The following is an 8768-nucleotide window of genomic DNA, read 5'->3' on the forward strand; positions in this document are numbered from 1 at the left end:
AACCAAGTAGGAGATCTGACATTCAAAGGAGAGTCACCCAGTTGTCTCCAACCATGAAGAAGTTGGAGGGACTCAAAGGGCGGATGCTGGCCTCAAGGTGCTGGATCCCCACAAGGTTCCAGACAACCCTAGGCAGTCCACTGTGAGTTCCTTTGTGGTTGTCATGATTGTTCACTAAACAAAAAAGAAATCAAGCTTTTAAAGCATTAAAGTTAGTTTTATTCAGAAGTCTTACTGAGGGCTAGAGACCAAAGGTTACAGGCCAGGTGCAGTTCTATCACACTGCTATGATGCAGTATTTTAGTTCAAAGCTTATATACAGATGGTAAAGATTCAGTACATGCAAAATTATGTCAAAGTTTGGGAGTAAGAGTATATCTGGTTATAGTTTACTAAAGTACGTTTGGTTATAGATTGTACACATATAATCACTAATCCTGTTGGATGTTATGTGTAAGAAAAGCCAAGGACTAGAATCACGTATCTTTTAAGGGATGTAGTGATTCAGTCCATAGACATGGGCAGCTGTGTGCTCTCTCTTGTTTTGCCTTCCAAGCATGTTTAGAGAGAGCTGCATGTCATCACAGAGTCCTGGCTTTGTAAAATTATTCAAGCAGAAATGAGCACACGTGGCTTCTTACATTTGCTACTTTGTCTCCCAGGAGTCAGAGAGAACAGATCAAATGACTACCTCATAGATCTAGATGTTTAAGTGCTTCAAGGCTGATTCGGTAGTTCCATCATTGTGTTGAGAATGATTTTAATAATAACCCATCAGTGTAACCATCCATATAAGTTCAGTGGGCTGAGAACAGTGGAACCTCTCTGTTCACCATACCAAATATTAGTAGCAAAGAAAAAAAGCTACCTGAGAATGAACCAATACTAGAGCAGAAGGACTTTCACAAATAGTCCTTATCAATCCATGCAGCATGAGATTGGCTTGCTGCTGTCACAATAGGTCTTCAAATCCTGGAAAAAGATATAAGGACACAAAGATAAGGACTGAAAAGAGCAACTAAAATCTACATGTGTGGTACTCAGGACAAGTGATGAACACCACCATCCAAATTCATTTGGTTCAACTCTTCTTTCCAGCTTTGCTGCCCATGAGCCCAAACATCATGCCACATTCCTCAAGTCTCCAAGGCTCATTGCTCTCTTTTCAGGAAAGGGAAGGAACAAGAATGAGTGGGTTACCTCCATCAGCAAGGCCAGTTTTTCCAATAAGAAGAGTAAAGGCCAGCCATCTCCAGACTTTTTCCATCTAGGTCACTTCTGGTCAATGACGAAAGGCAGATATCATTCTTTGTGGAAGAGGAAAACTTGAGGTGAATATCTATATAAGGATCAAGAAAGACCATCAGTCATGAGCCATTTATAGGTAAAACCTAAGTGTCTGATCACTGAAACTTGTAGCTGAAGCCAAGAGGTTTCCAGGAGACTTCTCATGTAAAGGTCATCAAGAATCAGTAATAAAGAAGAAGAACCCTTACAGAGCTAACTTTGTTCTCTGGAATATGAGATTTGCCTGAAGACATTAATAAGTTAGGGAAGGGACTAGTCCCAAAAGAAGTCAAAACCGAGGAACTGCCAATCCAAGCAGAGTTCTGTTACCCCTCAGAACCAGTTCAGAGACACAGCAGCACAGCATTAGGGTGACCTACCTCCTCTCAACAGCCTGAGCACCTCAAGTTCAAAGCAGAACATAGTCAAGGGTTAGTATTCAATGAAATTCAGAGAAGCTCGTCCTTATTTGTACTTACAGAGATACAATATACTACCTACTTGAGGAAAGAATACTTGAAAATAGATGAATATGTTGAATTTTTGCAGAGACCCAAGAACTCGAGGTCAAATCTATTAGGGTTTGAAAAGAATCAGACATTTACAACATCCTAGTGAAATCATTTGCCATACTCTAGGAGCATCCTCTAGGGAACCAAGGGCAATTCCCTGGAATGATCCATTGCATCTTTGTTGGGGAAAAACCCTTCCCAAAGACACAGAAAGCTTTATCAACTAGTGTAACTGCTTCCTGATCCCTGAAAACAGTCCTGAATATTTGTTCTCTGCCAGAGAAAGCTAAAGATATTCCTACTGACTATTCTTCAGGGAACAGAAGCCCACCGCCTGACCCCCACTTATTCTTATAGATAAAGAGAAGGATGGGGTTAGAGAAATTTTGGTATGGAGTAAGACACAGGTTCTGGCCTGAGATTGGGAAGTCCCTTTAGTATAACCTAGTGTTCTCCATCAGGCACATATCTCTCCCTGTAAACTGATCATTGTTCTCCTCCAGAATAATGGGGCCTGAAAGCCCTACTATATAGAAAGGGGCAGAATACCTATAAATAGGGGAATTTAATGGGACTGCAAACAGTCCTTATGAGGGTATGTTGGGAGGGAAAGCTGTAGAAGGGTAGTGACTCCCTAACTGGGAAGGTAGGCCTTTCCCCCAGATGCCCTGTTGATAAGTTCAGAAGCCTCCCAAAGAATTCCTTTCAGTTTTCCTCAAGGAATGTTGACCTATTCTGGGATAAAGGGTCATAAACAGCAGGTCTTTTTAGATTCCAGAGATTTTGAGGCTTTGTTTGGGTGCGCTTTACCCAGTCTGATACCTCTCTCAAGGAGATTGGAAACTTATGACCAGAAATTAAGCCTTGCCAGCACCAGTCCTATAATCCGTATCCCCTTAGATGAGCCACATAGGCCACAGCACCAAGTACCTCTCTGGTTTCTTTTCTGCCCAGTGAGCTTGATCTCTCACAGATCCTCTTCCAATTTCCCATCTCGAATATAATCCAGGATTCAGCAAACTTTTTATGTAAAGGACAAGATAGTAAGTATGTTCACTTTTACAGACCGTACAGTCTCAGTGGGAACTTCTCAACTCTACCCTTACAGCATGAAAGAAGGCATAAACAATATTCAAATGAATGCATATATCTGTGTTCCATTAATACTTTATTGGACAAAAAAAAATCACAAATATGGGCCATATTTGGCTTGTGGGCCACACTTTACCAACTGCTGATTTTAAGCATTCTCACATCTGGACTCAAAAGTGTCTGGGGAAATAAACACTAAGTCTAGTGTGGGCAGGCCTGAATGCGCCCACATGGGAGAGTCTAGAAGCCTTTTAAGCCCAAGTTGTCAGGAAATGAAAAGAATGAAGGCAGATTATCAGAGAGTTATCAACTTCTCTAGCCCTGCCACAAGACTTAACTTCTAGCTAAGATGCTTGGGAATCTTAGGACAAGATTTTGTTCCCCCAGTCTCAGACATCCTGCTGCCCTGTATATGAGCTCATTTCTGAGACTATGCAGTGAAAACAACCATCTAACTCAGACCAATGGGTCGCCTAGTCAACCTGATAAGGTAACAATTCTTGAACTCTGATGTATGGATGTCAGACAACATAGTGAAAATGTCGTATTTGTTATCTCTCTTAGTTTGGGTTTATCTAAAAGTAAACCCCAAAACAAGAATTTGAGTCCAGGTGACTTACTTAGATGCAAAAAGATTGATAATCCTTAGAAATGAGCTCTTAAATCATGCCATTAACTTATAAGATTGTCTCCTGCAGAGAGAGACAATAGTCTAGCAAATAGCAAGACAATTTCTTGTACATCAAGAAAGAACCAACCCTTGCCATCAACTTAAAATGAACTCCCAGGCCGACCTATGCTAGTTGGCTAACTGCCTGGCCACCCAACTTTATTCATTAAAGGATTGACCACGTAGCTCAGTTTTCCTCTCCATGCTAAGACCTTCCTTCCCTCTAGGAGGTTTCAACACACAGACTGTGGTGCCTCAAGTATCTGGCCTCCTCACTTCCCAAGACTAAAAACTGTCCTGTATTTGTCACTCACTCTCATGGCCAAATTCTAGAGCTCACCACCTAGAGTCACATAGCTCTCTGAGTCCTGCGTTCAGACAGCACCCCAGCCCCAGCAGCCAGTCCTTCCCACTTGCTCAGGTGAAAGGAGAGGCCACCATGGACCACAAGAGCCTTAGGGCAGGGATTCCTTCTGGAGAATACTCAGAGACTACAAAAACCTCTTCTGATCCATGGATTCACGTTTCCTCTTTAAAATACCTTTGGATATTTCTTTGAAACCTGACAATACGGGGAAATAAATTTGTACAACTTGGGAGAAATCAAAGTTTTCATTATTCCATTTGTTTCACTTTCAGAAGACTAGCCTTGCTGGAATATAAAATGTCTTAGGCATTAGTGGAAAATGAAACATCTTGTTTTATTCCCAGCTGCTTAATGCTGTTAAGTTCTTAAGCACAATGTAACGAGTATCTGACCTTACACTCTGCTTTTATAGAAAACAAAAAGAATGAATACATTTGATTTATAATGCTCTGAACAATGAAATGAAAATAGCCTTTTATATGCTTTCATATTACCAACTTTTCTCATTTCTATTTCTCAAAGCTTTTCTAGTCTTGTTTATCTGAATTGAAAGCACATGTCCTGTGAGCCTCTTATATAATTCCTTGGATAGTGAGCAATAACGATGAGTCTGATGGCAAGCCTGGTTTAGGCTAATTTTAACAGACAATCAAGTTTTGGTTTTGTTTTCACAAAACCTGTCTCCTACTATTTATTACACATACCTAGACACCTAACTACCTATTTCCTGCTGTTACATCACCACACGACTTTGCAAACTCTTTCTTTATGACATCACTGAAAACCTATTTCAGAACTAACATAAGGATTCAGTTGTCCTTAACTTACAAGAACATTCACTGCATAAGAGCACAATAGGGACTAGTGGTTAGAAGCAGCCGGAGCAGGGCCAGCCGTATGGGGGCCGCCACACTGCCTCACACACCTGGCTGTGTCAGCACAGTAGATGGAGTCGAAAAGACCTGAGTTCAGACTCCAGTTCAGCTACACCTAAGTGGGATTGCTGTGGTTATAAATTGGATTCAGTTGTCTTCATCAGAAAAGTGAGAATAATACCTAACTTATAGGATTTTCTAAGGACTAAATGAGATCCATGCATAATATTTAGCACAGTGTCAGGCACAAAGTAAACACTAAATGTTAACTCTGATAGAATATTCATAATCAAGTGTATGTGGCTATGTTATATAAAATTGGGATAAGCTGTTTTCTCCTGACTATTCCTCAGACCTAGACAGTATCAAATGTACCCTTCAACAAGGTTGTATCAATTTACATGGCAATAAAACTATGAGTAAGCCCACTTATTGGCTTCTGTACAAACACTGAGTGTTACCTCATGTAAATGCTAACATTAGGTCTTAATTTTTATGATAACTCATGAGATAATTTTATGTATATTGACCATTTATATTATGGCAATTGCTTTTCATGTCATTTGCCTATTTTATAAGGATGTTCTTTTCTTATATTTTAGGATGCATCATATATAAGAAACAGAATCTGTCATTTGTTCAAATACTTTTTCTAGTTTCTCCCTTGTCTGTAATTTTCCTTACAATGTTTGGGGTATATGGAGCCTTCAAATATTCAAGTAATCAAATGAAATCTTTCTGCCTTTGAAATAAAAAGATTAACTCATATGTTTGCCTAACATTAATTTTGTTTTTTAGTGTATTTAATTGATCTGTAATCAATTTCTATGCAATACAGCATTCCTTTTTATTTTCAAGTTTTTAACCATTTTCCCAATTACCATTTATCCATTTTTCTCTTTTCCCACTAACATAAAACTCTACTTTTTCTGTATTCTACATAACATATTTCTATCAAGTTATAGACATAGTCAAGTATTTTACTGACCTTTCTGTTTTCCTCATTACACATATTTTAATTTTGTAGTTTTATTGTGGTAGGCAGAATTCTAAGATGGCCTCCAATATTTCTCGCACATGCACACACCTTCTCCCAGTTATTCAATTAAACACCAATCCATATACTGCCTTGGAGGAATATCCAAATGCAATTAAGTTTCCAAACCAGTTAACCTTAAGCTAGGATTATGCAGGTGGCTTGGCCTAACCACATGAGCCCTTTAAAAGCAGCTAGTTTTCTCTGGCTGGTCTGGCTGGCAGCAGAGGTAGTAGATAGAGAGATGTGCTCTGGTTGACCTGGAAGAAAGCAAATATTCATCCTGTAAACTGGAGGTCCCATGTTAAGGAACAACAGGCCACCTCTAGAAGCTGAGAGCAGTCCCACACACAGCTAGATAAACAACAAGGTCCTGAATCTTATAACCACAAGGAAATGAGTTCTGCCAACAAATGAGCAGGGAAGAGGACCCCGAACCCAGATGAGAACTCAACCTGGATGACGCCTTGATTTAGCCCCATCATTCTCTGAGCAGAGAACCCACACAGCCTTTGCCAGGCTTCTGAGCTTCAAAACTGTAAGCTAGTAGTTGAGAGTCCTTTTAAGCCACTAAATTTGTGGTAATCTGTCGCATAGCAATAAAAAACTTACGTGTTTATAGTATACTTTCACAACCGGTATATCAGAACACCATCAATTCCTATTCCATCATATTATTTGCTCTTGGTAATCACACTTACAGTGCTTTAAATTTTCTCAAAATTAAAAAAGAAAAAGTTCTATTGATCTTTCATGTTAAGTGTATGGATTACATTGGAGACAGATCTGAATGGTCCGGGAGGCTCATTATCCCTCTTCCGTGGTGGCTAGACAGAAAGAGCAGCCTGGTGCCAGCCACTGCACTTCAGTGAGTTCTTCTTTCAAACCAGGCCACCCCCTCAACCACAAAGCCCATACTGTTACAAAGCTGCCTTCCCAGAGCATACTGCTCATTAAGATTAGTGGGCTCCATCAATGATAGACTGGATAAAGAAAACATGGTACATATATCCCATGGAATACTATGCAGTCATAAAAAAGAATAAAATTGTGTCCTTTGCAGGGACAAGCATGGAGCTGGAGGCCATTATCCTTAGCAAACTAATGCAGGAACAGAAAACTGAATACTGCATGTTCTCACTAACAAGTGGGAGCTAACTGATGAGAACACACTGACACATAGAGGGGAACAACACACCCTGGGGCCTATTGGAGGGTGAAAAGTAGGAGGAGGAAGATAAGCAGGAAAAATAACTAATGGATATCAGGCTTAATACCTGGGTAGTTAAATAATCTGTACAACCAACCCTCATGATACACATTTACCTACGTAAAAACCTGGACATCCTGCACATGTACCCCCTGAACTTAAAATTTAAGTTAAAAAAGTAAAGTTTAGTGGACTCTCCTACCTGCAAGCCAGTCATTTACACACACACACACACACACACACACACACACACACACACAAATCTATTTCCTGTATACCTAGGATGTTGCTGGGGTGCATCAGCAAGCTCCTAAGTAATACCCAAATCGTCCTTACGCATTGTTCCTGCATCTCCAAACCACCCTTGGTTCTCACACCCACTGCTCAACTTCACACATTCGGGGCCCTTTGCATCAAGTCTTCCATTTGAAGACTATGATGTGTGTTGCTACTTCGAGTGGTTTATGTTTTTCTGCCATGTTTTAGAAATATTTTTAAATAGATCATTACTTGCCTTTAGCCTACCTCTGAGTATTATAGCTCTCAAAGCTATTATGAGTAAGTTAACTTTTTTGTTTATAATTAATCTATGCTGGCATAAAGAGAAGCTATTGGATCTATATATTTCTGGGGTTTTTTTTCCAACTGGACACAGAGTGTTTACTGACCATTGAAGCGTAAGTGGATGAAAGAATAAAGCATTCATATTTTTAAACAGGACCAGTTAGCCAGAGAAGTCGTCAGAATCTGAAAGAATGACTCTATAATGATGCTATTCAGACAATGAGCATGTGGCTGCTACCTATTATGCCTACTTCTGAGGCACATGTGCATGCTACTGGGGGAGTAGATACAAAAAGAAAGAAAAAGAAGAAAAAGAAAGAAAGAAAGAAAGAAAGAAAGAAAGAAAGAAAGAAAGAAAGAGAGAGAGAGAGAGAGAAAGGAAGGAAGGAAGGAAGGAAGGAAGGAAGGAAGGAAGGAAGGAAGGAAGGAAGGAAGGAAGGAAGGAAGGAAGGAAGGAAGGAGAGAGAGAGAGAAAGAAAGAAAGAAAGAAAGAAAGAAAGAAAGAAAGAAAGAAAGAAAGAAAGAAAGAGAGAGGGAGGGAGGGAGGGAGGGAGGGAGGGAGGGAGGAAAAGAAAGAAAGAAGAAAGTAAAGCGAGAAAGAAAGAAGAAGAGGAAGAAGAAGAAGGAGGAGGAGGAGGAGGGGGAGGAGGAGGAGGAGGAGAGAGAGAGAGAAGAAAGAAAGAAAGAAAGAAAGAAAGAAAGAAAGAAAGAAAGAAAGAGAGAGAGAGAGAGAGAGAGAGAGAGAGAGAGAGAGAAAGAAAGAAGGAAGGAAGGAAGGAAGGAAGGAAAGAAAGAAAGAAAGAAAGAAAGAAAGAAAGAAAGAAAGAAAGAAAGAAAGAAAGAAAGAAAGAAAGAAAGAAAGAAAGAAAGAAAGAAAGAAAGAAAAGAAAGTTGTCCTTATCCCTTAACATCTCCTAAGAGTCAGGCCTAAGTGTCTGAGGCTCAGGATTATGACCTGAAATACACCTCCTCATTTGCAATAGGGTTTGAGACCTCTTCATACTTTTATAGCTTCTCACCCAAGAATCAGGCCTAAGTGTCTGAGGCTCAGGATTATGACCTGAAATACACCTTCTCATTTGCAATAGGGTTTGAGACCTCTTAATACTTTTATAGCTTCTCACAAGGCATCCTGGAAGTAATGTTGTCCATGGT

This window comes from Macaca fascicularis, chromosome 14, assembly GCF_037993035.2.
Source record: "Macaca fascicularis isolate 582-1 chromosome 14, T2T-MFA8v1.1".
Lineage (NCBI taxonomy): Eukaryota > Metazoa > Chordata > Mammalia > Primates > Cercopithecidae > Macaca > Macaca fascicularis.